Source organism: Rhinoraja longicauda, chromosome 9, assembly GCF_053455715.1.
Source record: "Rhinoraja longicauda isolate Sanriku21f chromosome 9, sRhiLon1.1, whole genome shotgun sequence".
In the NCBI taxonomy this organism is placed as follows: domain Eukaryota; kingdom Metazoa; phylum Chordata; class Chondrichthyes; order Rajiformes; family Arhynchobatidae; genus Rhinoraja; species Rhinoraja longicauda.
Window position 1 is genome coordinate 25016849 of NC_135961.1, and position 15891 is coordinate 25032739.

General features: G+C 43.4%; 1 long non-coding RNA gene across 1 annotated transcript in view; it reads right to left on the reverse strand.

Moving 5' to 3' along the window:
* Positions 1–8295: 8295 nt before the first annotated feature.
* LOC144596932 (uncharacterized) overlaps positions 8296–15891 on the reverse strand; it is a 41567-nt gene continuing 33971 nt past the window's right edge. The window contains exon 4 of the long non-coding RNA XR_013547665.1: positions 8296–8868. This is a non-coding gene — a long non-coding RNA (uncharacterized LOC144596932). The remainder of the gene's footprint in view (positions 8869–15891) is intronic.

The following is a 15891-nucleotide window of genomic DNA, read 5'->3' on the forward strand; positions in this document are numbered from 1 at the left end:
GTGGCCTTTCCGAGGCAGCATGAAGTGTAGATGGCATCAATGGAAAGGATCAGGAGGGAACTGCAGAGTTTGGCTTATACCAAAGATCTTTCAGCCTGAAGAAGTGTTCCAACCCGAAACATCACCCCAGAGATGCTGCCTGACCCGCTGAGTTACTCCAGCACTTTGTGCCTATCTTCAATGGTAGGGAGTTTGTGTGATGATTTGGGCCATATATCAGCCAATATATGTGACCTCCTTCCAGCTCACAAAAACATTTGCGCCATTGAAAGGAACAGTAGAATATGTAAAGTTTGTGGTCTTTTAATACCCCAAACAGGCTGTAATCTGGCCAAGAAGCTACCTAGTTATTTTACTCTCTTAGCTACGCACTTCATATTTCAGGAAAATAAACAGACCTATTCACTGCTCCGTGACTCACAGTAGGGGTAAGGGTCAGAAACAGGTAAACCTGATGCACTTAAGCCATGTTTAGAAGTACTTCACTTAAACTTTGTTTCACAATGTCACTCATTTATTCTTGAGGTCAGTTGTTCAGAAATGAGGTTAATTGAACAGATGCAACCTTTTGTAAACTGAAATAACTAACAAATCTCGTATTGTTATCATGCCTCCCCTGCCCTAAGAAATGATGGAGGTCAGTTGCAAGTTGATTATAAGAATTGAGCAACATGGTTCTAATACATTACTTAAGAGTCTCCTTCATCATCCTAGGTAACTAATTTCCCATGGATTTATTTCACAGAGTAACTCGTTTCAAGTGTCATGTACTCCATATGCCTTCCTTACATCCATGTGGTTTTTTCTTCCTGCCGTTGCTTCATGAGAAGACATTCAACAGAGATCCTATTGTGTTCTCCAAAAACTTCCAGCTGACTAGCAGATGTAACTCAATGATTAATACTTAAAGGCCTAGAAGTCCGTTAGTTGTTATTGTACTTACAATGTTCAAAAGTTATAGACAATAATCATGTCGCAAACAAGCGCAAATACATCGGTCTCATCTCAAAGTCAGAGTGACCCTTGTCTCAAGATCCTTGCAGGGTGTCTCCATTGAGAAATGCCTCATCTGATACTTTGAGTTTTATTGGTGCATCATTGAAGTAAAAGAGAACAGCACACAGAGCAACCCACAGTATTTGGTCAGTGCAACATTTGCATTCACTCCAGGAAGGGATAGTCATAGAGTCATACTGTGTGGAAACAAGCCCTTCTGTCCAACTTACCCACACCGGCCAACATGTCCTTGCTCCACTAGCCCCACCAGCCTGCATTTGGCCCATCTCCTTCTAAACCTGCCCTATTCATATACCTGTCCTTTTGTTTCTTAAACATTATGATAGTACCTGCCTCACTACCTCCTCTGGCAGCTCGTTCCATACACCCACCACCCTTTGTGTGAAAATGTTACCCCTCAGCTTCCTATTAAATCTTTTCCCTTTCACATTAAATCTATGTCCACTGGTCCTTGATTCCCCAACTCTGGTCAATAGACTCTGTGCTTCCACCCAATCTATTCTTCTTATGATGGTGTACACCTCTATAAGATCACTCCTCATCCTCCTGCGCACCAAGGAATAGAGTCACAGTCTACTCAATCTCCCCCTATAGCTCAGACCCCTGAGTCCTGGCAAAATCCTCGTAAATCTTCTCTGTACTCTTTCCCGCTCGACATCATTGTATGCTGTCTTAGTTCCCAATGGTGCAGGCATTTGATGAGGGCTCTCATGCCCTCAGAAGCACCTTACTGACAGCTTGCTACCACTCCTGGTCTTCACACAAAGAGACTGCCACCTGCATACACTGTTCTTCAGATGCCATGTGCGTGTTCTCTGCATCCACCCATAAGCGGTACCCAGTGGTCTCACATTTCAAGTTACTCCTGCATTCTCCCCCCCCCCTTCTCCTCCCCCCCCCCCCCAACTCCACCAACCTTGTCGTCCTACCAGTTCCACTATTCACATCCATCTTTCCCTATAGTTAGCACATCTTTCCCTGTAGTTAGAATATCTTTCCCAGCCAACAATGGGCCAATATGGACCACATTTCCTGAGGTCATCTGTTGCTGGCCCTGTTTTGTTTGACCTTTTCTTGCCTCCAGTTCCACCCCACCTCCCCAACCGCCTCCCCAACCTGTAACTTTTAGTCTAATGAAGGTTCCGACCCAAAATGCCACCTATTTCTTTTCTCCAAAGCTGTTGCCTGACACACTGAGTTACTCCAGCATTTTGTGTCTATCACCCAGAAGCACTCTTCCCCTCTCTGCCCATCATTGTGACATACGCTCATTGCATGCCTACACTCTCCAGTGACTGAGTTGTGGATGTATTGTGCCGACACTGTGAAGGTTACTTGCAGAAGCCTGAGCTCATAACTTCATAAGTTATTGGAGCAGAATTAGGCCATTCGGCCCATCAAGTCTACTCCGCAATTCAATCATGGCTAATCTATGTATCTTTCCCTCTCAACCCCATTCTCCTGCCTTCTTCTCATAAACCTTGGCAGCTGTACTAATCACAAATTTATCAATCTCTGCCTCAAACATACCCATTGACTTGGCCTCCACAGCCTTCTGTGCCAATGCTGTGGGAAATGGTGCTACTAATGTGGGAAATGTGACCTATTATGCTCTCAGGGCCTGATGTAGAGTAGTGTGCTGGAATGGGGCCTACTAAAGTACTTTGGAAGTGGCACTCTTGATTTTTAGATTTTTTAAAAAAGTTACTTTAACACTAGGAAATTATAAGGATGAATTTATCATCATATATTCCTGGCCACAATTTTTCTAATCATTCTATATACCTTGTTTGAGTTGATATGATCAAAACACAAAAGTTTAGTTCGTTAGTTTAGTTTATTGTCACCTGTACCAAGGTAAAGTGAAATGCTACACATGATTACAATTGAGCTGTCCACAGTGTACAGATAAAGGATAAAGGGAATAACATATAGTCTGATTAAAGTCTGATTAAAGATAGTCCGAGGTATCACAAAATGCTGGAGTAAGTCAGCGGGTCAGGCAGCATCTCAGGAGAGAAGGAATGGGTGACATTTCGCGTCGAGACCCTTCGTCACCCATTCCTTCCCTCCTGAGATGCTGCCTGACCTGCTGAGTTACTCCAGCATTTTGTGATACCTTCGATTTGTACCAGCATCTGCAGTTATTTTTCTACACAAAGATAGTCCGAGTGTCTCCAATTAGATAGATAGTAGTTCAGGACCGCTCTCTAGTTGTTGATAGGATTAGTTCAGTTGCCTGATAACAGCTGGGAAGAAACTGTCCCTGAATCTGGAGCTATGCATTTTTACACTTCTGTTCCTCTTGCCTGAAGGGAGTGGGGAGAAGAGGGAGTGACCGGGATGAGACTCATCTTTGATTATGCTGGTGGCCTTGCCAAGGCAGCATGAAGTGTAGATGGAGTCAATAGAAGGGAGGTTGGTTTGTGTGATGGTCTGGGCTGCGTCCACAATTCTCTGCAATTATTATGAAATTATGATATGAAACTAAACCCAAACGCATAGTTCCCCAATCTCACACTCCCTGTCTCTATCTACTTCCTAAAAACTTTTTGATCAAGTTTCCATCTGCAGTTTTTTGCCTCACTGTCATTATTTGATATGCGTCTTGTTAATTTTTATGACTGAATATCAAAATGTAGTAACAAACCTAGTGAAATAATCCTTTCCTACTGATATCATATTGCTGTATGCATGTTACATCTAATAAAAACTGGCACAAAGACAGGGAATAAGCATGGACAATGCTGTCTCAATACCTATGAACATTTCTTTATTTTATGTGGCAAAAAGGTAACAAAATACAGCAGCCTGACAATTGCAAATGAAATGAGAGAGGTACCGGAAATTATCATTGAAGTATAGACCAAAGGGTAATGTGAACAGGAAAGGCATGATCACAACATGGAAATAATGAAATCTATTAACAGATTGGTTTAATTCACAGTAAGATTAGTAGGAACAAACCAATATTGTTCTTTCAAGTTTGTTTTTTCAGTCTAGTTTCACTGGTGTGCGGAGAGAAAAAAATAACAGATGATAGTGTGAAAGTTGAGTCAACAGATTGTAGCTGAAGATACAAGATAATTTCTCTGTTTTACTTCAAGAGAATAAATTCATCAGCTCTGTGCTTCTATTGAGGAAACGTCACCAGTTCTGCTTTCCCACAGAGAAGAGACATTCACAGAATATGTGGTGGCTCAAAGAACAATTGCTAAGTCTTATAGAGTCATGGAGTCTTATAGAGTCATGGAAACAGGCTCTTCAGCCTAACTCGCCCATGCTGACTAAGATGTCTCATCTAAGCTAGCTCCATTTAAGCTTGATCTATTTACCTGCATTTTGCCCTTATCCATCTAAACCTTTCCTGGAACTGTTTATCTGTACACTGAGGTCTCTCTACTCTACACTACTTTCCAGGGCCCTGCCATTTCATCCACTCCGTGATTATGCACGTATGATCTTTCATGGTTATAATTGTTAGGCGAGCTAGTTCAGCACGACAGGCACTGGCTTTACCACTGTGTTTGAATGGAAGGTTTGGATGTGAAAAGAACTGCTGGATAACTGCCCTCCTCTCTTTGGCGCTCCTCTGCCCTCCTCCCCTTGGCTATTTGGGTGGCACAGCGGTGCACTGGTAGAGCTGCTGCCTCACAGCACCAGAGACCCAGGGTCGATCCTGACCTTGGCTGCTGTCTGTACTGAGTTTGTATGTTCTCCCGGGGACCGCGTGAGTTTCATCCTGGTGCTCCGGTTTCCTCCCACATCCCAAAGTCGTGCAGGTTTTTAGGTTAATTGGCCTCTGTAAATCATCACTAGTGTGTAGGATAGAACTAGTGTGTGGGATGATGGCAGGTTGGAGCGTCGGTGGGTTGAGGGGTCTGTTTCTACATTGTATCGCTAAACTATTCTCAAGTAAGCTAAACTCTCTTCGTCTTATGGACATCTTACTAATTCTTCCACAACAATGGATAGTGATAGTGTGAAAGTTCTCTTGAAGTAAAACTGAGAAATTATCTTGTATCTTCACACTATCTGCCCTACCACTAAAAGATTTCCTCATGACTTATCTGCCATGCAACCTGGAGAAATGTTCTGCCTCTGTTCTTTTACCTCAACCCAGGGATAGCTGATTGACACAAGAGTGGGTCCAAAAATATCCAGAAGCAAACTTGAGCCGAGCTGGTGCTTTTACATTCCCCATCCCTGTAACCATTCAGAGGTTCATCAGAATTCAAGGCCATCTTAAAGCAGTCTGCCATCAGGACTTGGTTTAGTTGAGTTGAGTTGAGTAGAATTGAGTTGGGTTTAGTTTAGTTTGTAATTGTCACACATACAGAGTTCGGTGAAAAGCTTTTTGTTGCATGATATCCAGTCAGCGGAAAGACTCTACATGATCACAATCAAGCCACCCACAGAATAACGTACAAGATAAAGGGAATAACGTTTAGTGCAAGATAAAGTACAGTAAAGTCCGATTAAAATAGTTCGATGGTCTTCAATGGCGATAGGTGGTCACTACTGCTCTCTGGTTGGTGAAAGGTCAGTTCAGTTGCCTGATAACAGCTGAGAAGAAACTGTCCCTCAATCTGGGAATAGAGACACTCTCGTTGGTAAACCAGTCGATTGTTAACTTGATAGGTCCATATGGATTAAGATTTCAAAAGACCTCAACATGGTTCTGCAATCACACAGCTGACGTTGGCCTCAGCTGACTCGAGCAAAATCTATTGAGAAATGTGATTGAAAATAATGCAAAATACTTGTTTATTTGAGAGCACACAATGTTGATCATGTTTCAAGTCTTCTTCCATTTAAAAATATTTTATTCTCTTCCTTTTCACATCATTCCTAAGAAACCCCCCTCTTTGGTGGGTTTAGTTTAGTTTAAAAATACAGTGTGGAAACAGACCCATTGAGTCCGCGCTGACCACTGATCACCCTATACACTAACACTATCCTACACACTAGGGACAATGTACAGAAGCCAAATTAACCTACAAAGCTGTATGTCATTGGGGTGTGGAGGAAATCTGAGCACCTGGGGAAAACTCACGCAGTCACGTGAAGAACGTATAAACTCTGTACAGGCAGCACCCGTAGTCAGGATCAAACCCGTGTCTCTGGTGCTATACAGCAGCAACTCTACCACTGTGCCACCGTGCCGCCCAAAGGTGATAGAATTTCAGCTAAAAGATCTGAGGAGAAATGAGGAGAAAGTTATTCATTCAAGAACTGTCAAATCTGGGGTATTCTACCTGAAAGGACTGTAGAAGCTGATTTCATCAGAAAGGGTTGGTTGTGTGTTTGAGGGCAACAAACTTCAGAATTCAGAGTTCAGAATTATTGACAAAAAGCTCTAGCGAGGGCAGAAAGGCACACGAGAATGATATGGCTTTTTCCTGTATTGCAGTTTTCTGTGATCCTTGTAATAGTACAACATCTACTTTGATACTGTCAACTCGGCAGGAGGTGCACAGTCGGTAAAGGCTTCCCTCTTTCCATCTCCTCAAAATCAGTTTGTGTGCTGACATGGTTTCCGTGGTAGAAAATGTTCAGATGTGACCTGTTTAGACCAGCTCGATAGGAATCTCTGGTTTCATAGCTATGTACTGGGGTCAGCAGTTTTCTGGTATATTCCTCTGTGTGATCAGAGAGTACCAGACAGTGTTTGCAAACTAAGTTAACATCAGTAAATATACTTATTAACTTGGATGGTTCAGCAACCTTGTTACTGTAATTGTATGGTTGTTCATTCAGATACCATGTAGTTTGTGACACAGGAACTCCTCCAGCAGTCATTAGCATTCATTAATTAAATAAACCTACCAATAAAACCAGATATAAACAAGCAAATAATGTACAACATGATTACAGTGGTAGTTTGATTGATTGATTGAAAGATATTCAGTGATCAGCCATGATCAAATTGAATGGCGGTGCTGGCTCGAAAGGCTGAATGGCCTACTCCTGCACCTATTGTCTATATAGCATGGAAACAGGCCCTTCAGCCCACTGAACACACTGATCATCGATCATCAGTTCATACTAGTTCTATGTTATCCTACTATGTTACCCACTCCCTACACACTGGGAGCAATTCGCACAAACCAATTAACCTACAAAGCCGCATGCCTCTGGGATCGGGGTGGAAACTGGAGCATCCGGAGGAAACCCATGCAGTCTCAGGGAGAATGTGCAAACACCACACAGCCAGCACTGGTGGTCAGGATCGAACCCGTGTCTCTGGCGCCGTGAAGTAGCAGCTCCACCAGCTACACCACTGAGATGTTTATTTGAGCCCTACATGCATATGGTTGAAGAAAATCTTCTCATTCTGAAAAAATTAGAATGTATTTTACAAACAACATTGTAAATCGTAATAGTTATATTTGTGCTAATGCCCATTACTTTTAAATGAATATTCTTTGTACAGTTTGGTGAGATTGCTTTGACAGTTTGACTCTTATTCTAACTTAGAAATGTTGCAATTCCATTATTGGGTTTCAAATTAAATTTTAGTGTTGGCAAAAATAGAAACTTTCTTTTAAATGTCTAGTATGTACATTGTATAGACAATCTTCTCCCTGTTGCAGATTATAATGCATATTTACTTTGCCCAACGCTTACTGGGTATACAGCATCATTGATTATCTTTAATGCAATACGTGACCACAATTGTGTCCTAGTATGATCTTATATGTAATAATATCTTTCAATATCTACCATTAATTATGAGCACAGCTAATAATGAAACATTTAACACTTTTCCAACCTCTATGTGCGAACAGTTTTAATATAATAACACACTTTGAATCGAACAAGTATGAGGATCTGGAATATAACTGAAATTGTTTAGGGTTGCTTTTACACCGGTTAAAATCTTTTATTTTTTACAGAATCAATTCATATTTCAATGATTCAATGATTCAACAAGGCTTTTTTGTCACATGTTCTTAGGTACGGTGAAATTCTTTGTTTCGCGTACAACCCGGTAAAATCATACAGCAGACCTCATCTAGGCAGTGCACAAGAGTCACCATGTTTCTGGAGTCGACAAAGTTACACAAAGTTCATTGAACAGTCTTATCTTCTGCTTGCAGCGGCGAACTAGGCCTGCCACTGCCCATGGCAGCAGGTGCTCCCAACCCCTACCCCCACCACACCCCCTGCCCGGCTGGGATCTCCTTTGTTCTTGGCGGCTCCTCTGCTGAGACCTCCCCCCACTCCCCGTTCTCAGCGCCCCCCCCCAGCAGGTCCCCGTATGTTCTCGGCGTCACCCTGCCAGGTTGCTCTTGGTGGCCCCCTCTCCCTCTCGGTGGCGCGGATCCCCCATGGCTCTCGATGGCATGGGACCACCTACACAAAGTGCTGGAGTAACTTAGCGGGCCAGACAACATCTCTGGAGGACATGGACAAGTGACGTTTTGGATTGGGACTCATCTTCAGACTCAGTCAATTCTGCCTGTCCCACCGAATTACTCCAACACTTTGCATTCCACGCGTGATTCCAGCATCTGCAGTTCCTTGTGTCCATGCAGAATGGGTCCAGCTTTGTCACGACCAGTTGCAGAGGAAATGGTTATTTCAAGAAAGTTTGGCCACTTCTGAAAGAGCTGCGTTTAGTGGAGCAGTTATGAAAGTCACATAACCATGAGGGTGCTGGCATAAAGTGGACTGAAGCAAGCAGAGTAATAAAAGAACGTCATTTAACCTCCACGAGCAGGAAATAGCTGATGTCAAGAGGATGGGTGTTAAATCGCAAGGAAGTATCTCAAGCACCCTGTCATTGTTGATTAATGAAGCTATTGTTATTGACAGGGTCTTCAGGTCAAAAGGTGATCACACTTTCTGCAAAGAGGAGACATCTTTACTTTGGTGCATCCTTTAAGTAAAACACAGACATTCAATAAAGGAAACAAATGATGGGCCAGATCACGCTACATTCCAGCAGATAGGGCTTTGTTAACATGGCACCAGGCCACATAATGATGCTACTCTCCCACTCATTGTCAAGAGCATTAAAACCCCTGGCCAGCATTGGCCATTTCATTTAACTTTGCTGTCTCAAGTAAATACAAACAGTAAAACCCATTTATTTTACGTGGCTGAATTGATCTAAGAAATTCTAAAAGGGAAAGAGCAAAAAAAGGAAAAAAACTTTAAAAATTGCTTCGAATTAGAAATAGATTTTTATCTGCCAGCACCATATAGTGTGAGACTTTCAGTTGACTGTTGATCTCTCTTAGAGCTGCACGGCTGGGATAGAACTGCTGACTCACAGCACCAGAGACCCGGGTTCGATCCTGACCTGGGATGCTGTCTGTTTGCACGTTCTCCCTGCGACTGGGTGGGTTTCCCTTGGGTTAGTCAGTTTCCTCCCACTTACCAAGGACATGCGGGTTCATAGGTTATTTGGCCGCTCTAAATTGTCCCTAATGTGTAGGGAGTAAGTGGGAGAGTATGATAACAGATACAGTACAGAGCTTTATTTGTCATTCGGTACCGAGGTACCGAACGAAATTACATTGCAGTCACACACAAAAAAAAAGAACACAAGACACATAACCCCAACACAAACATCCATCACAGTGACTCCAAACACCCCCTCACTGTGATGGAGGCAACAAAACTTCCACTCTCTCCCCCACGCCCACGGACAGACAGCTCGCCCCCGACCGACCCGCACAGTCCCCGCAAGGGGATGGAAGTCCCCGCAGCCGAGCCGCACCGGGCGCTGAAAAGTCCCGCGGCCGAGCCGGGCGATTGAAGGCCCCGCGGCCGAGCCGCATCGGGCGCTGAAACGTCCCGTGACCGAGCCGGGCGATAACATAGAACTACTGTGAATGGGGATCGATGGTCAGCATGGATGCATTGGGCTGAAGTGCCTGTTTTCATGCTGTATCTCTAAATTATTCTAAACCCTTATACGATCAGAGTGAAAAGGTGGGCAACCATTATTCATTTGACCAAAGATGGATTTCTAAACATGAATGTATAATTATTTACAATGGTATACAATATATCACATGGATTTGTACAATTGCAAACTTTGATAGTTCTGAATGAAGTACGATACGATACGATAGAACTTTATTTATCCCATGCGGGAAATTAATTTGCTAACACAAAATACATGAAACATGAAATTAAAGTGACGAGTGGAAAGGGTTTGGCGATGTGCAAAGATTGAGGTGGGGGGGGGGGGGGAGTCTGTCTCAATCTACCCCACGACAGAAGGGGGAGGAGTTGTACAGTTTGATAGCCACAGGGAAGGACCTCCTGTGGTATTCAGTCCTGCATCTTGGTGGAACCAGTCTGTTGCTGAAGGTACTCCTCAGGTTGATCAGTGTGTCATGGAGGAGGTGAGCTGCATTGTCCAGGATGCTCTGCAGTTTGAGGAGCATCTTCCCCTCCAAGACCACCTCCCATGAATCCAACTCCACCCCCAGGCTGGAGACAGCCTTCCCTGTGAGTTTGTTGATCCTATTGGCGTCCGCAGCCTTCACCCTGCTGGCACTCGCTACTGCCGGTTGGTAGAACATCTGCAGCATCTTACTGCAGACGTTGAAGGAACGGAGCCTTCCCAAAAAGTACAGGTGGCTCTGTCCCTTCCTGTGCAGGGCCTCAGTGTTCCTGGACCAGTCCAGTTTACTGTCCAGGTACATTCACAGGTATTTGTACTTCCTGGTAAACTGCACATCCACACCATTGATATAGCCATAGAGTTCTTGAAGTAAATTTTATTCTAGCCCATATATTCTTCAACAAATTCAAAAACCCTGAATTCTAAGGATGTGTGAGGAAGGGAAAATTAAAGCAGGATTTCCCATGACAGAAATAAGTCACATGCTTTGTTGAAATTATTTTCCTATTTTGCAAAGAGATTGCTAGGAAATTATCTGTCCTAATTTTGAACTGTTTACAAGTCTTGGCAATATGCCTGTCTTGGAATATTGGAAAAAACAGTCTTGGAAAAAACATATCAGTTAATCATTTAGTCTGAGAGATGATCTTTCTTTTTTTAAAATTCTTTCAGCCAATCATTGTTGTCAATCGGGATTTTAATCTTGTTGTTTAAGGTAGGCTTCAGATCATTGCTGAGGTATTTTTGTTAGTGAATTTTAGGCGATGTGTTAACTCCGGTTCAGCTGCCAGCTCAGGTGAATAATCGCACGACACTAGAGTCATAGAGTCATAAAGCACGGAGACAGGCCCTTCAGCCAACTCGTCCATGCCAACCAAGATACCCCATCTAAGAGTCCCATTTGTCTGCTTTTGATCCATTTCCCACCAAATCTTTCTTATTCTTGTGCGTGTCCAACTGTCTTTTAAACTTCCTCAACTACCTCCTTTGGCGGTATATTCCATATACCTATCATCCACTGACTGAAAGATTTATCCCTCAGGTTCATATTAAACCTTTCCCCTCTCACCTTAAACCTACATCCTCTGGTTATGAATTCCACTACCCTAGGTAAAAAACTGTGTGTTCACCTGATCAATTCCCCTCAGGATTTTATACATCACTGTAAATCACCCCTAACCCTCCTGCACTATGGAATAAAGTCCTAACTTGGCCAATCGCTCCCTATAGCTCAGGCCCTCGAATCCTAGCAACATTCTCAGAAATCTCTGCACTCTTTCCAGCTTAACAACATCCTTCCTATTAGCAGGGTGACCAAAAGTGAATACAATACTCCATATGTGGCCTTGCCTATGGCTTGCATGACTGTACCATATCTCAACTTCTATGCCCAATACCCTGATTACTTACTGTTTAGAGTGATCTAGCATGGAAACAGGCCCTTCGGTCCACCGAGTCCGCACCGACCAGCAATCACCCTGTACACTAGCACTATCCTACACACTAGTGACAATTTACAATCTTTAACCTACAAACCTGTTGCCAATTAACCTATAAACCTGTTCGTCTTTGGAGTATGGGGGAAACCAGAGCACCCAGGGAAATCCCACTTGGTCACGAGGGCCAGTCTTTGCAAACTCCAGCCAGTCTCTGAGTAGTTGTGAATTGCTGCTTGGGGAGGAGTGGGATCCAGTCTTAGCAAACTGGAGTCAGTCTTTGAGTTCGGCAGAACGCACCATGGGAACTACACTCGTCCCCCTGCAGGACCTATACATCAGGAGGTGCAGATCCAGAGCAAGCAAGATCATGAGGGACCCCTGCCACCCCAGTAACGGACTGTTCCAGATGCTACGGTCAGGCAAACGCCTCCGCTGTCACGCTGTGAAAACGGAGAGGATGAGACGGAGCTTCTTCCCACAGGCCATCAGGACTGTCAACTTTGATAACCCCAGAGACTAAATTTTTGTCGACACTTTTTGTGCTATGTTTAGTAACTTATTAACTTTATTTATATGCTGTAACTGTAATTATTTTTGTGCACAACCCGCAGGCATTGCCACTTTCATTTCACTGCACATCGAGTATGTGTATGTGACAAATAAATTTGACTTGACTTGACTTGACTTGACGTGTGAAGTGGTGATTGGGGGTGGGGGGAGGGTGTCCCAGGGCTATGTTTCTGTTTCTCAAACCTGCAGTAAAACTCGTTCAGGTCGTTGGTCAGCTGACGATTGTCCAAGGAGCCTCTTGTACCTGGTGATTTCTTGCAAGCCCTTCCAAACTGAAGAAGCGTCATTAGCTGAGAATTTGCTCCTCAGCTTCTCAGAGCACCTTTCCTTGACAGCTCTGATTCCTCTTCTCAGCTTGCACTTGGCCTGCCTGTCGAGGTCTGTATCCCCGCTCCTGTAGGCCTCATCTTTTGACTGGCGGAGCTGTCTGAGTTCTGCTGTGAACCAGGGCTTGTTGTTGTTGTTGGACCAGATCCGGGTCTTCGTGGGAATGCAACTGTCCTCGCAAAAGCTGACATAGGATGTTGAGGCTCTACAAGGCGCTGGTATTTGGAATATTGTGAGTAATTTTGGGCACCATATCTGAGGAAGGATGTGCTGGCTCTGAAGAAAGTCCAGAGGAGGTTTACAAGAATGATCCAGGAATGAGTGGGTTAACCTATGATGAGCGTTTGTCTACACCGGACCTGCACTCGCTGGAGTTTAGAAGAATGAGGGGAGACCTCATTGAACTATACAGAATAGTGAAAGGCTTGGATAGAGTGGATGTGGAGAGGATATTTCCACTAGTGGGAGAGTCTAGGACTAGAGGTCATAGTCTCAGAATTAAAGGACATTCTTTTAGGAAGGACATGAGGAGAAATTTCTACTCAGAGGGTGGTGAATCTGTGGAATTCTTTGCCACAGAAGGCTGTGGAGGCCGTCAGTGGATATTTTTAAGGCAGAGATAGATAGCTTCTTGATTAGTATAAGTGTCAGAGGTTATGGGGAGAAGGCAGGAGAAGGCAGGAGGGTTAGGAGGGAGAGATAGATCAGGCATGATTGAATGGTGGAGTAGAATTGATGGACCGAGCGGCTTAATTCTACTCCAATCCCTTAAGACTTTAATTTCCCAGTCTTTTAAATATTCATCTTTCTCCAACGTATATAAATCTAATGATCAGATTCCACCATCCTCTTAGGGCAGAGAATTCCAGATATTCATAACCCTCTGAGAGAAGAAAATTCTGTACACCTCATTTCTAAATGATCTGCCTCTTATTTCATAGTTATGTTCCCTTGTACAAGAAAGGGCGGCATGGTGGCACAGTGGTAGAGCTACTGCTTTACAGCGCCAGAGTCCCGGGTTCGATCCTGACTAAGGGTGCTTGGCTGTGCGGAGTTTATACGTTCTCCCCGTGACCCGCATGGGTTTTCTCCAAGATCTTCGGTTTCTTCCCACACTCCAAAGACGTACAGATTTGTAGGTTCGTTGGTTTTGAATGAATGCATAAATATAAAAATCGTTCCTAGTGTGCGTGGGGTAGTGTTAATGTGTGGGGATCGCTGGTCGGTGCAGACTCAGTGGGTCGAAGGGCCTGTTTCCGTGCTGTATCTTTAAACTAAACTAAATTAAACTAAACACAAGGGAACATAACTACAAAATAAACAGCCTAAAGCATCTTTCAAGCATCTTTCATCTTTTAAGCACTGAAAGCGTCTCAACAACTACCCTGTTCAATCCCTTTAGGATTTTATATATTTAAGAAGATTACTCCTCATTCTTTCCTTCTTCTAAACTCCAAGGAACACAGCCCTGATATGGCTAAATTCCATTACAATCAAGCATTGATCAAGCTGATAAATGTCGTATCCAACTCTTGGGAAATGCTTTCAATTTAAATTGCAAGACCTTCATAACTGGTCTTATCTCGGTACAGACATTGCATGTGGTTGACCCAGTAGTTTGAGGTTAGTGTAATGTTAAACTAGTACCATGTATAACTCAATCTCTATCATCATTTACTTGTGATTTTAAATGTGCAACGTTGATTGGGACTCCATACCCCCTTAGATAAATACATAATCCAGTTTCTGAGTCATATTGACCTAAAATCTGTTTATCTCAATCTTTGATGTGCTCAGTTAGCCAATAGTAGCTGAGATTGTGCCTGACCCACTACAATTGGTTTCAGTGCTCTGGGTGAGGGAACATTGAAAACACAATCTACCTTTTCACTCATGTGTAGGAAGGAACTGCAGATTCTGGTTTCACACCGAAGATAGAATAACCTGGAGTAACGCAGCATTCCTGGAGAGATGCAATAAGTGACGTTTCGGGCCGAGACACCTCTTCAGACTGAGAGTCTCGACCAGAAATGTGACCTATTATTTTCTCAAACGTTTACAGTCATTATTGCTTCCAAATAGTTCTTATCTAATGTGCTTTTTTTTGACCAGTCCGAAATGACTGAGATTGCAGTTGTTTAATGAAAAAGGCATTAATTAAAATACCTTATTTGGTCTAAAGCAGTCTTTTACTAAAAGACCTGCAAAGTATTGATGGTATGAACATACCTCTACCTGGCCACATTGCTCAACAGTGAAAAATGAGCAATTAAACTATTTGCTGCTGTCTCAGTTGGTACTTTAACAAAACAAAACCATCAGGTGGGAAGAAAATATTTTGACTTAAGGGCTTAAGATAATGTCAGAAACCTTTTTTTGAGTAATACTTGAGAGACTTTAGAGAGCTACAGCATGGAAACAGGCATTTCGGCCCACTTAGTCCGCACCGACCATCGATAACCCCTAGCATTATCCTACACACTAGGGATAATGTTTTTTTACAGTAGGCAATTAAGCTAAAACGTCTTTAGACAAACTGGTGCACTGGGAGAAAACCTATGCGGTCACAGAGAGAATGTACAAACTCCGTACAGATAGCCCCCATAATCAAGATTGAACCCGAGTCTTTGACGCTGTAAGGCAGCAACTTCACCGCCGCCCCTTTCAGAATAGTACTTTACCTATTAATTAACTCAAAAGGGCAGCACAGTGGCACAGCTGGTGGAGCTGCTAACTCACAGCACCAGAGACCCAGATAATATCCTGACCTCGGGTGCTGACTGAGTGGAGTATGCACGTTCTCCCTGTGACCAAGTGGGTTTCCTCCAGGTGCTCCGGTTTCCACCTACATTGAAAAATAGCTTTCAGATAGAAACATAGAAAATAGGTGCAGGAGTAGGCCATTCGGCCCTTCGAGCCAGCACCACCATTCAATATGATCATGGCTGATCATCCAAAATCAGTACCCCATTCCTGCTTTCTCCCCATATTCCATGATTCCGTTAGCCCTACGAGAGATATCTAACTCCCTCTTGAATACATCTAGTGAATTGGCCTCCACTGCCTTCTGTGGCAGAGAATTCCACAGATTCACATCTGTCTGGGTGAAAAGGTTTTTCCTCATCTCAGTCCTAACATTTTTCCTGCATCTACCCTGTCCAATCCGTTAAG